At 38.8% G+C, this 19,229-nt stretch overlaps 1 protein-coding gene across 2 annotated transcripts in view; it reads left to right on the forward strand.

Moving 5' to 3' along the window:
- Nucleotides 1-19,229, forward strand: part of LOC147234939 (glypican-6-like) — a 96,730-nt gene that overhangs the window by 49,229 nt on the left and 28,272 nt on the right. The window lies entirely within an intron of this gene.

The following is a 19,229-nucleotide window of genomic DNA, read 5'->3' on the forward strand; positions in this document are numbered from 1 at the left end:
CTATGTTAATTAAACTATCACCTTTAGGCTCTGAAAGCAACAGTTCAGTGATGCGCACAATTCTACTTTCTGACAGTGAATAGTGGGAGACCACTTTAACGCTATTTGAAATTCAGTATGCCTAAAACAGTATGAGTTAAATAACATTTTACTTGGAGTGTTCAAGTAGCCAATACCTTCAATAGAGCAGCACGGTGGTTAAGGCTTCAGCCTCACAGCGGGAGGGTGCCTGGTTTGATTCCGACAGGAAGCATTTCTGTGTGTGGAGTTGGCATGTTCTCCCTGTTCTCCCTGTGTCCGCACGAGTTTCCTCCAGGTTTTCTGGTTTTCTCCCATTGTCAAAAAACACGCAGTAGTTCTGGAGATCCCAAATTGCCCAAGCGTGTGAATGAGAGCGAATGATTGTTTGGCTCCATATGAGGCCAAGTGACTGACTGGTGACTGGTCCAATGTGTAAATCCGCCTGATAGATAATGAATCAATAAAAACATACCAAATATCGAATATTACATTTTTAATATACTGACTTGTAACACCAAATTTATTTTCCTTATTTTCTTGAACTAACTAAATTTGTTTTTCCATTTGAATGTCCCTATTATGGTTTAAAAATTCAATTATTACATTTCACTACCAATTCAGAATGCATTGGATCTTTTTCAGCAACCACCCTTATGTTTTATTTTTTGTTTTGGCTAAAATTCGATGGTTGTGGCTCTATACTGAGTAATTTACAACATCCATCCAGTGAGCAAGATCTCGGCATATACCCTGGACTGGTGGCCAGTCAATCACAGCGCCTCATAAACAGACAAACAACCATTCACTCTCTCATTCACACATCTGGGTAATTTTTCAAATTTGCTGCACATTTTTGGGCTGTGGCTGGAAAGCGGAGAACCAGGAAGAAACTCAAGCAGACACAGGAAGAACGTGCAAAATCCACACAGAAAGGTCCTCTGTCGGAATCAACCAAGGGTCCTTCATGCTGTGAAGCTGAAGTGCCAGCCACCGCCCCGCCATCAATGTTTATTCAAACTAAATAAATGTATTCATCAGAACAGTTCACTATGTTTTGATGGAAGTGAAACCTTTGTTCAGTAATACATACTACATCAAAAAAGTATTTTCTTTTATCCCCTGCTTTGCCTTGGCCAAAATACAGGCTATATTTGTCAGCCCCTCCCTTTCCCTTTTCTCCCTTTATGAAACTACAATATTAGGAGATGCAGCAGATACTTACTATTTGTGCATATATATATATATATATACTTTGTTTGGTAATAAATGAAAAAATCATCTATCAAATAATTTAATATTTCATTCAACTATAAGAATGGATTAGTCTATCATTCTATTCCTATGTAATCTGGATAGCCATAGATTTTCTTGTGCTTTCTTTGTATGCCAGTATCCATTGTTTTAATTGGTGCTGAAAAATAAGTTCTTGCATTTTATTCTGTAAATTAGACTACTGTGGAACCACCGTATGGGATGTTTTATTTGTGATTTCTGCACTCTTGAACACACCTGGCAGCGTGATAATTGATGCAGCTGTTTCCAAGCCAGTGAGGTGCCCTTGGAGATGATAGGGAAATATGTAATTTATTTTGCACTTTAATTTTGTTGTTCACAAACTAATTTTGTCCTCAAAAAGGAGTGTTAACTGTTTTCACAAATTAACTTTTCATTTCATAAATTGCATAACAGCATGTGGTTTGCTGCCATGCGATGGGGGGTGGGCGGGTCCTGATTAACGGAAAAACAGGTGTGTATTAAACAATACAGAGGATGCCAGTATTTGAAAACCAACAGTTGCCAATGCCTTTATTAGAGACTTTTTCTAATTTTTTTTTCTAGACAAATGTCTTCGAGGTTGCAAGGTGCCATAAGCGTTGGCACTTCTGCCATACATCTAGAAGATTTTGGGTTTGATTGTGGCAGTGTTTCCTTTATGTGTCCATGTTTTGCTCGTGTCTGCGTGGGTTTTCTTTGGTTTTACAGTCCAAAAACATGCTGTTTCTTCACTTGAGAACCTAAATTGCATGGACATGTAAATAAATGAGTGAATGATTTGTCTCCAGGAGTGTTCATTCACACTAATGATTGGCAATTTTGGGCAACAATGCCTTCATAAGGTCTGAGCTTTCTTGAATATCAATGGCTTTTGATTTTTGTTTGTGTTCTTTGGCCTTTTTACCACAGTTTAATTTTTTTTGCCGTTAATCCTGTTTGATGACTCCGAAAAAAGAAAACGGTGAATCATTTGAACTGGTCTGTGGCTGGAATATTCTGTCCGGGTCCCTGATTGATCCTGATCACAGTCTGCATTGAATCTCAGCTACCCATCTGCCCTCAGGCATGCACCTCTGTTGTGTTGTCTCAATAAATTAACTTATATTTGGGCCTACTCAAGTCGCAGGGCTCATTAGATCATCTATCTAGCTATGTGTGTTTGCCCTGTGTAGTTTGTAGTTCATCTTAATGTCCAGACCTCACTTTGTAACTCATTGGTTCCCCAGAGTCAGGTTAGAACAAAACCATTTAGGCTTGGGGATCAAAGTTCCGGAGGCCATCACCAAAACAAAATAATGAGGGTTATTTCCTGCCCTAGACTTTGATCAATTCATTTGTAAACATAGATCCACAGCCAGTGGATTTACTTGCTCTTGGTTCATCTTAATCCTTTAAATGGCTTTTTTTTTATCAAATTCTGCCAGGAATTGTGAGATGTGTTCATTTTTAACCGTTTATTATATCACTTTATCTTGAAAATTGACATTGCAATTGACACCAAAAATTTCAACGCCTACCCTGTTATTTGATAACTTTGTGTTTCATTAATGCAGAAGGAGCTTTCACTCCATCTTCATCTGCACAGTTGTCAATTGGATTATTCTTCCTCGGCGTTGGTTCAATATTAATTATGTATCTTTTGGTTCTGACATTTCATGTTCATTATAGGATGAAATATTTTCAATTAGCTTAAGGTCTAACCACACAAAATGGTATTGACTTATCGTCAGGAATAAAGAGAATTTTTTTTCACCTAATGAATAGGCAGCCACAGTAGTGTGTTTCCATGTAGATGAATGATTTGTGCGAATCATAGTGTGCAGATGGATTAGGAATAGTTCTAAGGTCAAAAACAAATATTAAACAGGTTTTGGTTGGAGGTGTTAGAGACAAATTGAGAGAGTAGCGACATTGACTTGAAGCTCAGATAGCCATCTTGATTCCTGCACCATTGAGACCAGCATCATGTGTCTGCTCCACTGACCAGAGAGACAAGATACCGGGAGGCAAAACTAATCCAAGCAAACGATGGGAAATCCTTTAAACCTGGAGGCTGTGCCCCGATAGTAACGATTTTTTTTTTTCTCCCTGCAATTCCTTCTCACAACTCTCCACTTGCAGGATATCACAGCTGCTCCCTAAAAAACGACTGTTGCGAACACCTAAAGCACACACACGTACACAAACAGACACACACACATACATACACACACCTGGCATCAACAAAGGTCTCGTCATTCATCCATGAAGTAAATGACATGGATGGTCACAGATTGTTCTGACATACATTTCTCAGAAGCATTAAATATTTTAAGTTATCCCTGAATTTCATCGACATTTATCCATAATGAATGATTACCAGGTTTCCTTGTTCTTTTTGGAAATGTTTATTGCAAATGTGTCATTTGCAGTGGGAATATATCCAAGCCTCAATCACAGTATTCTGTATTTGTTCTCCTATATCCCAGTATTAATAATAAGGACGGCAAACATTTTATTTTGCTCTCCCCTAAGAATTGGATTAATTAGACACCCAAATATAATGTGGCCAAGATTTTTTTTTTATTATTAAAAACACAAGATGGGTGTAGCCTATGAATTTATATTGAATTATTTAAATGCACAGGGGTCATATTGTCATTTCAGTTTAATTAGGAAAAGTGCAATCCCTGAGGGTAATATAGCTTTAACACTTATTCCTTTGCTCAGTTCTGTGATACATTTGCAAATTTAATAGGACTAAAGCAGTCCATAAAAAAATGTTTATTATTTTGAGAAACCCAACAGAGCCCTAGCTCCATCCTAATCTGTATGTCTTCATTAATGTTCAACTGAATAGATCAAATCTGAATAAATCATACAGTAGATTAAATGGGCTCTGCTGAGTAGCCTACCACTAATCCATTTGTTCCCGCATGGACAGCTAATCCTTGCTGACCCCTGCATATCCTGCAAGACAAGACTTGCTTAGTGTGAAATATATTATAACAGAATCTAATTAAAGAACAGTATACAGTTTGGAGATGATGATTTAATTGGAGATACAATTATTCAAAAACAACAAATGTACAAAGTGCCACCTTGTAATCAATTCTATTATGAGCAATGCATTTTAGAAATGCAGTCCCTGTGTGAGTTGATGAGATTGACAGTGGGATTAGATTTTAATTCTGGTAATTAGCATAACCACAGAGCTGCTGATGAACAGCTGTCAGTCTTTTTATTTGATGCATTGTCAAACACAACTCAACCATAATTGGGATCCATTTGCTAAGTCCCCTGCAATATATATTATATTTCCCCATGATTAAATTACCTCATGATTGTACCAAGTCATTGCTTGTTTGTATTTTTTAATAATACTTATTGGTTAATTACCGTTTGTTTTTTGTTTTTTTTTCACTGAAATGCAGCTTGTTTTCTATCATTTGTGATGTTGTTTTCCACCCGCTGTCACGTCCGATATCTCAGGGTGTTTGAATATCCGTGATATAGCTTGGCGATGGATCCTGTCCTCTGTAATTTACACTCCAGATGCCATTATCATTTTTTTGTGTTGGCAGGGTGTTGACACTCAGATGAAACTATTGCTCTTGGAACTTCAGAATTACGCCAGTAAGGCTTGTGTTTTAATTTGACTCAGAGTTAAGTGAATTGTTTTTACAGCGGTTTTCGAAGCAGTTGGAGGCATTGCTGCCTACAGTGTGTTATTGTTCTCTCTAAGAGACGTGTCGCCAAACTGAAAGTGATCTGCATCGATTCCATCTGTTCATTTCTTTTTAATAAGGTGATTTGTTTCACTTGGTAACTGCAGATATCCGCAACCGTATTATATTGAAAATAAAAAAAAATACAAGCCGGCAACTTGCTCTTTCGTTTGTGTGAAATTCCTCATGGATAAAATATCAACTGGAAGAACCGTCCAACTGAGTGGACCACCAAGTTATGGAGTCCAAACCATCCAAAAAGAACCGAATAGTTTTAGCTCATAAAGACCCTGGTGATTTTGACGGTTGTGCTTCGACCAGTGTGAATTCAGGCAGTGAAATCATTTTCTGAACTCATGCTGGTTAAAACACCTCCTAAGCTCACCTTACACTCACTATTATTAAGGCCAGCACTCACTTCTACAAAGTGACGCGGGTTAAACAAGTGTCAGCCGCCTGAAAAGGTACATTTGCATGATGCAGCTCGGTAATCTCGCTCCCAGGTTTGAATGTGATTCAATATTCGGTTTCAATGAAAGGGTATTTTTGAAGGAATGGGAAAGTAATTCAGTGTTCTAAACGTTTGAAATAGATTTTTACCTGGCCTGACATCGACAAAGAGCACAGGAAAGGGCAAGGAGAGCAGACATGGGGCGAGAATTTATGATGAAGCATAAGCTCTTCTTTGTATATGTAATTTAATTACATTTTCATGCCTCTACTTCTACTATCGCAGCTTCCGCCTTCGTTTTTTTTCCCATCAGTTCTCCCTGCCACTTTTGCTGGGGAAAACTTAGCATCAGGGAACTCGAGGTAACACTTCTCAAACTCCCATGATGCCCATCTCATCCTCAGTAGATTTCAGTGGCAGTCTTTGTTTGCAGCTATTTCCCTGCGGGATAATGTCGCTGATGTTTCTCTGCAAACCAAGCCCTCTTCACAAGTCCCAGCTTATATAGAAAGGATAGCCATGGGGTTCCTGCTGCTATGCTCTGCTGGTTATAAAAAAAAAAAAAACACGTCATGAGCCAACCTGAGAAGCCAGTCTTTTGGACTTGATGCAAGTATTGTTCAAATTCTCTGCAATTATGTGTTGTGGCTGCTTCGGTGCATCAAATACCTTAGATAGTGAGCACTGCAATGTCCGAGGGAGAAATGAAGAGGTTGGGTAATGTTGATCTTTTCTACACCTACCCCTATTTTTGGGGTTATGTGACTTTTTCCTCATATCACTCAGCTCAGTCAGGTAATTCATGTTTGAAATATTTATTAGAACAGAAGAAAACAGTTTGGTGTCAGTGCTTTGACCTCATCGCTCCCCAAGTGTGTTCACATCAAGATATTCTGGTGTGATATGCCTAAATCCCTCTGGAGCCTACAGGTGGAGGTGCAGCTGAATAATAGACAATGATGCGGGACAGCAGAGGCACTGACAGCCAGAGGGAGAGATGAGAAGTCCTGGAGTGTAAGTAAAGTGCACATTGAGCTGTAATTGGTAGATGATGTGGAGAATGAGGCACGGGAAGTGTCTGTAACTCTACAGCTCAGTGTTACTGCCTGAGCTAGCTTGTAGTTGCTGATCCATTACTTCTAGAGGTTTCCCCCTTTGACTGCTTTATGCGGTAGCTCGAGGGCCATAATTCATTCTGGATGTTGTGAATTTTGGTCACTGTGTTTTTCACCATTGCAATGCATGGCCTGCTTCTCTCCCTTGGTTTGGAATTGTGCCGCTGCTGCAGTAATGATCATTGTTGTCATTATTTGCAGTCTTGTCTCCACATCACCTTTGGCCATTGTCTCCAACATATGGTCCATCAAATGATTTGGTCTCATCAGATCTTTGCCACGCTGTTGAGTGGAAGGCTCTGGGCCATATGATCTGAGATTTGATGCAATGATACACAGCCGGCACCAAATAGAAGCTCTCGGTGCCGTGGGGTACATCCTGACCCCGCTCCTCCTCACCAGATGTGCATAGTAGGTTTTGTGTTGTATTTCATCCTTAACACCTGAATTTCAATTCCCTGTGGTTTTTACATATTTTTCAAAAAGTACACCTTGATCTAATGTCTTTCATCCTCAGAACCACTTCAATAGCCCTTAACTGTTACCATTTGGTATAAATACATTGTTAGTAGATAGTAGACTATCTAAGTGTTATGAAAGGTCTATCCTTTTTATGTTCCTTTAACACACATCCTATCAAGAAAGTGGAGATACCAATACCTGGTTATTACCACTGACGTGAATTTTATCTCTACATTTCAGATGTCAGAGTGAGGGTATGCATCAAGAGATGATAATCTTCCCTAGACTTCTTATTCCTACCAACATGCTACCCTTGTGGTTTTCAAATATCGAGGGCATATATAAAATGAACACGATTCCCCCACATAAAATAACAGAAAAAGACAAATAAATAGCCTCAACACATTGCGGTGCCAGGAGATGAAGGGTGGTGCAAGGCTGGTAAAAGACTGATTTCACCCCAGCTGTTGCTTGCAGTCCCTGTTGTCCCCTCCCTCTCTGTGCAGCAGCCTCCAACCACATGAATTTGTGAATTCTATTCTGTCTCGGTAGATTAGTGTGTGAGGTTGACACATTCAGAGATGATCTCTTAATGAGAGCTCTTCGGTCAAGTCTGTTTTTACATTTTTGGACAAATCAGTGAACTGTAGTCGACATGCAGTTTCGTACGTATATGGGCTGTAATTTGATGCACTGGAACAGACTCTCGCTCACTTAAAATGTCTGTTTTGTCCAAATAAAGTTACCTGCCCACAGCAACAGTGTTGTTATTCTATATAAATTATTCCCTGCTCACATAATTCTTTGTCAGACCAAAAATATTGCAGTCTTTGCTTGAAGGTTAAAGAAACACTGCTAGGGAGATTCTGCACTGTTGTTACAATTTCCCTTTGCTTGACGCCTCAAAGAGGAGGAAAGTGAAAGAGAAGTGACTGGCATTTACAAGAAAACAAAGTGAAAGAAAAGATAAAGTGAGAAGGTGGACAGGTAGTCAAGAATACAATGTTCTAATGTCAAGACAGAGAACATAGCCCAAATACATTGACTATTGATATATATTCTGCATTGCACTTTCCTGCATCATTTCATAAATGATTTGTTTCTATTTTTAAATGCAAGGATAGAAAGGATAAAAAGAAAAAGGAGAAAGTGAGTTTCATCCTGACAACAGATTATATTTGGTTGACAGGCATGCAGCATTGTATATAATCAAATTATATATTAATTGAAACTTATCATAAAGTAGTAGTTTGCTGGATTTGCAGCAATTTGCAGCAAATCCTCTCTTATTTCTCTCTTAAAATATACTGAGTAATGTATGGGTTTTTATGTATTCTGTTAAAAAAAAACGTCTATTTTCGGAAAGTTACAATTAATATGCATATTTGTCTTCGAATTGCAACTTTTATCCCATTAGTATATGAAATCTTATTTACCATCCTCTAATTCGGGTATATTTCAGTTATCAGTAATCTAGTTGCATAATCACTGCTACTCTTCTCCTTTAATATTCCTCCTTCCCCAACCTCTTCCTGTAAGCCTTTTGCCACACAGACACCACACACACACACACACACACACACACACACATACACACACACACACACACACGCACGCATGCACACACACACACACACACACACACACACACACACACACACACACGCACGCAAGCACATGCACGTACACGCACACATGCACACATGTATGCTGGAACTGGATACAGCATTAGATTCTAGGCCATCGTTCATTTTCCCAAAAGCTATTGGTGCATCACACAAAAAAGAATTCTTTAACATTTCACATTTCTGTTGCAAATTCTTTTTTAGGCCTTGGCTAATTCTGTTTCAAAAAACTAACCAGAAAATATATATCAACCTTATTTAAATGTGACTTTCATAGTGGAGGTCTTTTAAAAATGTAGAGGCCAGTGACCAGCATCCTGTCACTACAAGATTCCACATCTTTGTCTATATCCCTTTATATTGGCCTATAATAGAGCCTGCAAAATCAATCCATTAATTAAACCAGAGAGATTAATTTGTGTTATTAAGTTGATTAACAAACTTCAAATGCATATGCAGTGACTCAAAATCCTATAACTCCACTCACCGGTGCAGATTTTTGCTTTTGTATGAAAGAACGAACCCAAGATGGAACAATCGACCGACATAATGTAGATTGCACACTTCACATGAAGGGGTTTTGATTTACTGAAGCACTTCCAGCTTAAAGTACCACATCAACGTAGAGCATACATTAGTTAGGAAATCCTCTGCGAGGAACGCAACTCCAGAGGTTTCACCAAACCCTCACAGTGTCTTGACCTCAGATAATGTAAGAAGTCTCAAGAGCTCGCTAAAAGAGGACCACATTAATTCGAATATGGATATTCGTTTGATTAAAATATAATACATCAAAACAAGTGGTTTGACCAAGGTTGCCCTGCAGTATCTGCAGGTGTTTGTTCCTGTGGGTTGCAGAGTAGGATGAAGATAAAACATTTCCTACCACGCTGTCATTGATTTCTATTATTTACAGATCTCTTGATGAGTCTCAGTGCTTTCTAATCCAATCTTAACCATCATGAAGCTTTTATTAGATGAGGTTCAAGGAAAAAAAAGGCAGACAACCCCTGCAGCTGATATTTATCTTAGAACCTCCAGTTTTGCAATTGGAGATGTCATAGAATCAGGAGTAGGACGTGGTGCTGTACAGGGTTATAGATGAACAAACGTCGCCTTTCCAAAAGAAATGCTATCTCATCCAGTTATACCCCTGTTGTATTTTTCCTCGCCCATGTAAACAACGATTGAAAGTACTTTACAAAAGTTGTTACCCAATGTTTTTGAGCGGCTTCAAAAACGGTTAGGATAATCAAATAGAAACACAAAGCTCATGCCAAGCAAATCTTATATTCCCTCTTCCAATTAGTATTTTGGGTAACATAAAATAAGTGGAAAATATCACTGAATAATGCTTGCACTTTTAGAATTGGAATCAGAATCAGAAATACTTCCTGGAGGAAATTGAGCGGTCTCAGATGGTCCATACAGAAAGGGATGAAATAAATAACTAGGAAGAGATTAGCAGGAAGGAATGAATAAAGATAATAAATAAAACCAAATAAAGAAATTCAAGTAAAAAAAAATACAATTAAGAGTTAAGATAAATAAGCTGTAACCCAGTCGAACCGGATGGATAGCGAGATGAGATGAGCTGGTGTTATGACCCGACCGAGTTATACAGTCTGATTGCCACAGGCAAGAATAACCTCCTTTGAGGTGGTGGACTTTGGTGGAATCAGTCTGCCGCTGAATAAGATCCTGCGATTGGTCGGCATCTCATAAAATAGGTAAGAGCTGGCGTTGAGAATTGCCCTCATCTTCGATAGCATTCTCCTCTTTGGCACCACGGTCAGAAAGTCCAGCTCCAACACCATAACCTTGCTGACCATATGGATTAATTTATTAAGTCTGTTAAGTCTGTGTCAGCCACCATCAGGCTTTTGCGTAAGCATGCAAGGATATTTGTAGTCCTTCACAACGTCCACATCATCCCTGTGGATGGAAAGTGGAATAAGGGGTAATTTTGACCTTCTAAAATCCACAATCAGCTCCTTTGTCTTAGGTACATTAAGCTGCAGATGGTTCTGCTTGCACGGAGAAATAAATTAGTCCACAACAGCGTGGTAGTCCAACTCATCACCCACTCTGATGCACTCAACCATTGCAGAGTCAGTCCCGTGTCTGAAATCAGAGGACCGTCCCTTGTGCTGCACCGGTATTGCAGAAGACAGTCAGACGCAGTGTTGTCGGCGTACATACAGTGATCTGCCAGTGAGATAGTACACAAGCCAGGCATGGATCACAACTTAGCACTTAGTAGAGACAGCCTGATGGAATAAAGCACGAGAGAAGTCAAAGAACTTGGCTCTCACAGTGCTCCCAGGCTGGTCCAGATGGGCTTAGGTGTGATCCAGCAGGTAGATGATGACATCATCCACCCCCAGGTGGGGCTGATAGGCAAATTGGAAGAGGTCCAAATAGGGTCTCACCGAGGGTCAGAGGTGACCCAGGTTGAGCTTCTCAGGTGTCTTCATTGCGTAGGACATCTGTGCCATAAGCCTGAAGTCCCAGGAGACACTTGGGCATGTTGTCTTAGGAACCAGGAATTACATGACCAAATGCTGTTTTATGGACATGTTGGTGTTAGTGGTGTTAGCATTTTTCACATTACTATAGCTCAAGAACCATTATGGGCCATTTTTCACTTTGACCATTCTTAATTAAGAATTAATTTTGTGGTTTTTTTGGGGGGGAACAACTCAGTTAAGAATTACACCACCATTGAACACCATTCTAACAAAGAGCAGCTGAACAAGAAAAAGAGACGCGTGAGACGGAGAGGAGTTTTGGACCAAGTTAATTTGCTCTTGGTATGTCTGTCCGGAAAAAAAAAATCCCTGTAAGTGTCAAAATGTCTAGAGGATAAGTGGCTTGTGAGAAATCGGCTCAATATTTGCTTCAGTTATTACGGGGCAAAAGAATGGCTCATAACCACATCATGTCTAAATCTCCTTTTGTAGTGAATAGTCCTATGACCTAATGCTGCTCTCCTAAAGGGGAAGTAATGAAACCCATGAACCCACCAATATTAGAAATGACTCTTAAGCATGCTCTCTTGCCTCTCAAGTGTTACTGACATCAGTAGCTGTCCCCTCTGCCACCAATGTAGCAGCAGCAGACAGAATCACATTGAAAAAGCTTCAGTTGTGGAGAACCATTCTCAACACAGATGGTGTCATTATTCAGTAGCCATTATGTTGTGCGAGCACCATTTAGTTCATGATGATTATTCGAAGCAAAACACTTAAAATAGTGATTGCAACATGCAGGCATCAGTTAGTCAAGACCCCCTCAAACTTTGAACATCTGCTTTAATAAAGCAGCCATTCCGAGTCATTCAACAAATGAATCTACCCATGAAAGCTTTTTTTCACGATACCAATGTCATTGCAAGGGTGTAGGTTGAAAACAAAAAAGAAATTACTGAACTAATTAAAACAGATTTCAATTTGTTTTGTTAGATTTTCCAGTGAACCAAACGACATAAATGTCCCCCAAAATTCTCTCTAAATATTTCTGTATTTTATTCAATGTTTCTTTTGTCTATGAAGACATTTGAGAATTCTCTGTCAAATGTTCTCATGTTACGTCAGCAGGTATGTGACTGTGTCAAAAGCTAATCACAAAGTACATGAGTGTGTTTTGATTATTTTATAAATTCATCAGTCATTAATATGTAGAGAAGACAGTATGTTCTTTGCAATTTGATCATTGAAATCATTGATTTTTTTTAAAAAAAAAAAGTAATATGTTGAACGTTTCGTGTCCTCATACATTGAGCACAAACAAAATGAAGCGTAAACTCAGTCATAGCACAGTTTTGTGTCATGTTATTAGGAAAGTCAAACTAATTTTGTGGAACATATGGGCTCCTTGAAAAGGCAGCAGTGAGTGAGCATTTGTGCTCTCAGACATTTTTTTTTTTTTTTTAATGCGGAAAGGCATCCTCAGTGTCTACCAGTTCCATTTTGTTTTATAGTTTTTTGCCAGTCTAATCACCCACAGTTACATGAAGATGTGGCTGAATGGATCTAATTACAGATTCACTTTCCACCTGTGCAATTACAAAACTGCAGAAAGAGAGGGACATTTTGAAAAGGGAGAGAAATTGTTCTCCCCAGTGTGTTTTTGAGCAGCAAGGCATACAATTCTGTACGTGGAGCTGCTCGGCTGCACAGCCCACCCAGATCACATCTGAGATTAGTGGCAGTAACTCGTTCTGTAACACAGCTTTCATGACACACAACCATAGACCGTCTTAGGGGGAAGGAAGGAAGGTATGGAACACATTTCTGGGCACAATATCTGAAAAACTTCTGTTGAAAGCCAAAGAAAATCAATGATCCGCATCTCTGAGCACGTAGGGCAATGTGAGCTTCTTTGAATTGTTCAATTTCTCAATTATGCTACTTATTCTCATTAGCAGTGTAGGACACTGCTGCCACAGTCTATGGCTTTTAAATGATTCCAATTAACATCCCTGGAAGCCATGCTTTTAGTGGCGCATTGCAAAATATGTGTCATATAAAATAGTCATGGCTTCGAGGCTTTTACCCATATGATCTTTCTCTTCTTTTCCTTTCGGCTTTTTCTTTCAGGGGTCGCCACAGCGAATCAACCATCTCCATCTAACCCTATTCTTTGAATCCTCCCCTCTCCCACCAACCAACTTCATATCCTCTCTTACTAACCCTTTCCTCATATGATCAAACATTTAAAAACATTGAATAAAATCTGCATAGCAACATTTCAATAGGCGCAAAAACAATTCTGGCAATGTCCTGTTTAGTCTTTGCAGGTACAAATCTGTGCATTACAAAACTAAATACATTTTGAAAGGATGATGGGAGGGATGAAAATGTCAGATGACAACCAAAGCAATTCAATTTTTTAACGAAAAGGAGTGAACCTTCAAAAAGCTTAAATCAAATTTCCCAGCTGAAAACCCTCTTAACAATATTCCTACATTCTGCTGCATCCTGGCCGTGCAGATGTACCCTATACAGATGAACAACAATATGAATATGAATTTAGATTCATTTAATTCTCCGATATTTGTATTGTTGCCTCAAAAGTGACCGTTTTTAACATTATTTCCAGCAATGAAATGAGTGAGTTTCACTTCAGCCACCACAGTGACTCAGTCACAGACGAATATGTCAAGGATCCATCTGGACCTTTGGCTGCCAGCGACATGGTGGGTGGTGCACTACATAATGGGTGGTGCTGCTAGACTTTGGTTTCAACCACAAATATGCTCCCAACTATCCTAGATAGGGAACAACACTCTCAGAAATGCTGCTTTATTTGGATTCGGTTGGCTGCTCTCCTGCTTTGTCACTGTGAATGATAACATTTTAAGGTACCAACATTACCTGCAAAACATAATGATTTGTTATCATAACATAGGTTGTGTGTGCTCCTTATCCCTTTCCTATCCATGAGCCCCGAGTAAAGGACTGAAATTATGATTATGGCAATAATTAATTTACTGAAAATTACCATTTGCAAAAAAACTGTCCACCTACAGTGTGTCAAAAAAAAATCAGCAGTGCAGTCATTAGAACGGGGAATATTGAATTAAGTAGTCCCACCTGTACCGCTCCAAGCTCTCATCTGCCATGGGTTTTGCTACAGTGATTGCTCACTGTGGAACATCGATCTGCTTTTGACCCACATCTAAATAGGTACTGACCCATTCCTTTCAAAAGCTGCTTTCAAAGAGGTTATATCAGAGATGTTCGAGGGACAGAAGCCTCCAGTTGAATTCTCCTGTCTTGAAAATTGCTAATTGATTAGATAGTTAGTTGAAGATTGGGGAAATCAGGCTAATTATTTTTTAGCCAAATTGCAGGTAGAATCTGTTTTCATCTGATTTTAGCATATATTGAGCAAGTGAGAGCATTGGATTTGTGGTCCCACCACAGGGTGGGAAAACAGTCTAATGTCATCAGCATCATCAGCTGGAGAACATTCCGCCGATAGATGACGTAACCTGCGAGCCTGGAAAACCAGAGATTATGACAATGTCAGCATAAAAAAAAACAACAAAAAAAAAAAACTTTGTCAACTTAGAAAAAAGGTTCTTGGGGACCCCTCCCTGTCTACTTAAATTTGGATTATATCTACAGTCACCTTGGACTCAGTCAGTTGACAAGAGAGCGAAAAGGACAAATCAGACAAGCAAGTTTACTAACGTAACCCTGACTGTGGAGAAGTCAGATCTTGCAGAGCGGTGAAAGACAAGTGTCATAGAAAAAACGCGGGGTGCAAGATACCTGACACTGTAAAGAAAGGACTAAGCCTGAAAAATGTTTTGAGAGCTTTTGGGACGTGCGATTGCAATAAAAGATGATCGTTCAGTGGAAGCCAATGGAGTTAAACGGATCGGAGCCGCCTCTTAATCCCTGTCACCAGGAGCCTTTGTCAGTGCAGAGCAAGAAACATAATAGACTCATATCAAACACTAACTATGCCACCAAAGATGAGTTTATTCATGTCTGGAATCTGAGGACTGGCCTGACCAGAGTAAAACTACCCAGAGTACCGCGATGAACTTCACCGGAATGGCCAATTGCAATTCACGAAAATTATCACATTTTTTCACAGTTATCGTATGTGTTAATTGAGGGGAAAATTAGGGAGGAAATTCACTAGAGAGGCTCGTTGTCCCATTTTTATATGAATTTGTTGGACAAAAGTTGGTTCCCTGTTGAGTTTTGATTCACTTGCACTTTCTCACTGGAATTAATTTTCTGGTTTTGTAGTCGTAACTTTGAAGAGTGTCTGGGTTTTATTTATGCCCTGTTTTATTGTGCTAATCTTGCTCACCTGGTGCCCTCACTTTGATCGGAAAATTGATTATTCTTTTTTCATACTGTATGTGCTCTCATTATCGAGTTCTTCAAAATTCAAAGTGAGATTATATTGGCATTTCCCTTTGTAGGCTCATTGGCAAATGTTTTTCTTTGTCTGTGCATAAATATATATGTTCAAGGAACTTTTTTCCATATCTTATTTATGTATGTATTTATTTATTTATTCTCATATCGGTGAAAGTGTGGCCAAGGGATAGCATCTGCTTTATTTATTTATTTTTTCATAAAATTTTGTGTTGTAACATGTAGCACCATTGATTGGTTGACTAAACCACAGATGAGCTATGCTTTACAGAATCCAAATTACACCACAGCCATTTTTCATCCTGCAGAGCTCTTCACAGGCAAACGGCCATAGATTGGTCTTTTCACAATCCCTATTTGTCCCTGTCTGCTAGAGGTTGCTGCTGGCTGACATAGCCTGAATTTAAGTGGACATCAATTTCGATAAAGAGGCCGAGCAGAGTAATATTACCCTCTCAGGTTTTTGTCCCTTTACAAGAGACAGCACAAATAAGCATGTTTCATATCACAGAGTGAAACAATAAACTCCTATATAAAACCAAATATTGGAATCTCGTGCTTCCACCGGCAGATTGTCTTTTAGTTTTACGTCTTTATACCCGCTGAGCCTGAGATGCTTTTTTTCTTTTTTTTCTTTTTTTTTTTAAACCTCGACTCAGAATATGACACACAAGATGCATCCATGTATTTAAATGGCCCTGTCCTGACAATAACAAGATAACCTCTGGCTGGCTGGAAAAATGAATATTTGGCTCAGAGTGGCAGCCATGCCACCGAGGACTGGACTACATAAATGAGTGTCATTAATTCAGCATGTACATAGTTCTCCGCATGCAGTGCGAGAACCCGTCATCTGGGACAAAGCCATAACCCGGCTGTACTCACTCAACTCAGTCAGCACCACTTCTCCTATTCTCTCACTTATTCTACCTCTCCCTCTCCCTCTTTGTGTGTGTGTGTGTGTGTGTGTGTGTGTGTGTGTGTGCTCTCACGTGTTTGTTTGTTGGAAAATGAGAAGACAAACCTGAGGCATGTTGAATCAATTTACATCTTAATCGGTATAAACAACATGCAGAATGGAAATCTAAAGTTCAAATGATTTTCGATAACCTCAAACACAAACGCATGTACCTTGAATTTGCAGTTACTGTATATGTCAAATAACATATTTTGTCAGTGGATGGGCATCCCTATAGGCAACAAGTGAAATCATATATTTGTTATTGTTTCAATGCTGATGAAGGTTCAATTTACATTCAGAGCAGATGGTCACACAGTGGTGTGATTGAAGAGCTACTGTAGAAAACCATTTGGCACTGGTGTGGCTCTTTATTAAAATCTCACATGCACAATCCTCATTGTAAACAAACACAAGAGCTCTTCAAAGGCTCAGGCATTGACATAATTGGAAAGGAAATGGAGCCAGAGCCGAGCTAATGTGTCGCAGCTTTTTCCCCGGCCATTAGTGATCTCATATCTCAAAGGGAGAAGAACTGGACACGACCGCTGCCATTTTATATGTAAAATGTGTGTTTTCCATATTCATTTAAAGTCTCTGTTTTATCTAAAGTATTAATTTTTTTCTTTTAAAGGTCAGTTTGTCTCATCTATAAGATTTCCTGTCTATATGCAAAGCAAGCCAAAAGAAAACAATACTAAAAAAAAAAAAGGCTCTTCACACAACAAGCAGCATTTTAATGCAGATCAAAAAAGCAACAAAGGCAGTCGTCAGCATGTATAGTCATTGTTTTTCTTGGCTCCGAATGACAGGATGTCCTAATCTTGTAGAGACACTGTGGCCGCCTTCTGGTGAGGTCCTGTCCTGGGAGGTTTGTGGATACCGAACTTCTCCCGACAGATGACTTAAGTACCGTCCTCAGTTCCGGGACTTGCTTAGTTATGAGTTAGTGGTTTGGTGGCATGCCATTCATCCTCATAACTACCACTAAAGAGACTGTGGCACATGTAAAATATACAAACCCTCTGGGCAGAGAACAGTTTAAAGGGGATCTATTACTTATTTTAGCTCTATTTTTGTTTTGGTAGTTTTGCATAATTCACTGTTTCTTTTTATTTATCTTGCATTAGTCCTTTCTGCCGCCCCTTGTGAAGAGCTGGGTAGGATGCAAAAGCAAAAAAAGTGAACAATAATATTGTTTGATAAAATTCAGATGCCCAATTTTTTTAAACATTGATATGTATCATCACATCTGCTTAAGTATAGAAGAATACAAGTCAGATGCTTAACCCAAACCAATTGGGTGTGTCCTTGGTATTTGAATGGTCTGTTTCACCTTTATTTAAGTAGCTGTGAATAGAGCTGCACTCGGAAGCCTTTCACAAGCATTTAAAATCATATAACGGTAAATGGTCAGCACTGATCTGATCTTTCAAATGTATATAGTCCTGTGCACTGTTCTCTTCGTTTTACTAAAACTGCCAAGAGTTGACTGGCAGATTTTCCTTTGAAACTTCTAAACTGTTTTTCACAGTTTTAATTACTTTTAATTACACTTTCTTTTGCATGTCGTGCAGTGCCGATGTTGCTCAGGAATATCTCAGACAGCTCTTTTTTTGCACCCCACTACAGGAATCTTTTTTTGCCACTCTCATCTGTGCAATACTTATATTTATATTCATATTATGTACATATTCCCCAGGATTACAACTTTAATTTTCATAGTCACTGTCCTGCACACAGTATGCCTTTTTATGCTTTCTTTTTCTTCTTTATTATTATTTTGTGACAAATGAATTTTCCTGCTGGGGGATCAACAAAGTCGATCTTATCTTATCTTATCTTATCTTATCTTATCTTATCTTATCTTATATATCATATATATATTCAAATGCACAGTACAGCAGTACATACCTGTAATATATTGTATATATTTCGCACATATATTTGTGTGTGTGTGTGTGTGTATATATGTTTATATATACAGTATTCATTATGTTCTTTGTAAAGTTTTTTTATTTTTAAACGTGGCTGAATTTATTTCATGTTCACAAGACCCATACTAGACACAGAACAGGCCACTGTATTCTAGACACAAACCATTCTAGCAGAAAAGTACATATCACTGTTTCTTTTATCGAATGGAGGAAATGCAGTATTTGATATAAATTGAAATACTGTCCAAATTGACCCTTCTTTGTCTTTCGATTGTCATTGTTTAGGAATCTACCAAGACATTGCATCTCGATGCTGTCACTCAACACCAAAGTGAAAAATAAACATTTGAAACTGAATGCTCAAAGCACCATGAAGCCTGAAACATCCCTTGTTAACATGAAACTTTTACAATAGTCTAGTCTGGATAGTCTGTATCATTATGTAACAGAAAATAAGGGAAAAAGAGTCACAAGTTTTAGTAGCTGAAATTTACACATATTAGTGTTATCTTTTTCAACTCATCTTATTTCCATTTTTTAAGCAATCAGGTTGTTGATTGAAAATGACGGAAAGACAAGGATGATAATGGCAAATGTCTGGTTGTCAACCAGGATTGTGTCCACATAGTGATATTAATGAGCCATTGACCTTATTGTAGTGCCTGCAGCGGCTATAAGTAAGTGGCTGGCTTTCAAAAGTTCCATTAAATCAATGCCTCATCAAGACTATTCATTGTAGGCAGCGTAACTACATTGTGTTGGCTTGATTGAGT

The sequence above is a fragment of the Fistularia commersonii genome, chromosome 4 (assembly GCF_037954325.1).
Source record: "Fistularia commersonii isolate RoL2024-O1a breed Wild chromosome 4, RoL_Fcom_v1.0, whole genome shotgun sequence".
Classification (NCBI taxonomy): domain Eukaryota; kingdom Metazoa; phylum Chordata; class Actinopteri; order Syngnathiformes; family Fistulariidae; genus Fistularia; species Fistularia commersonii.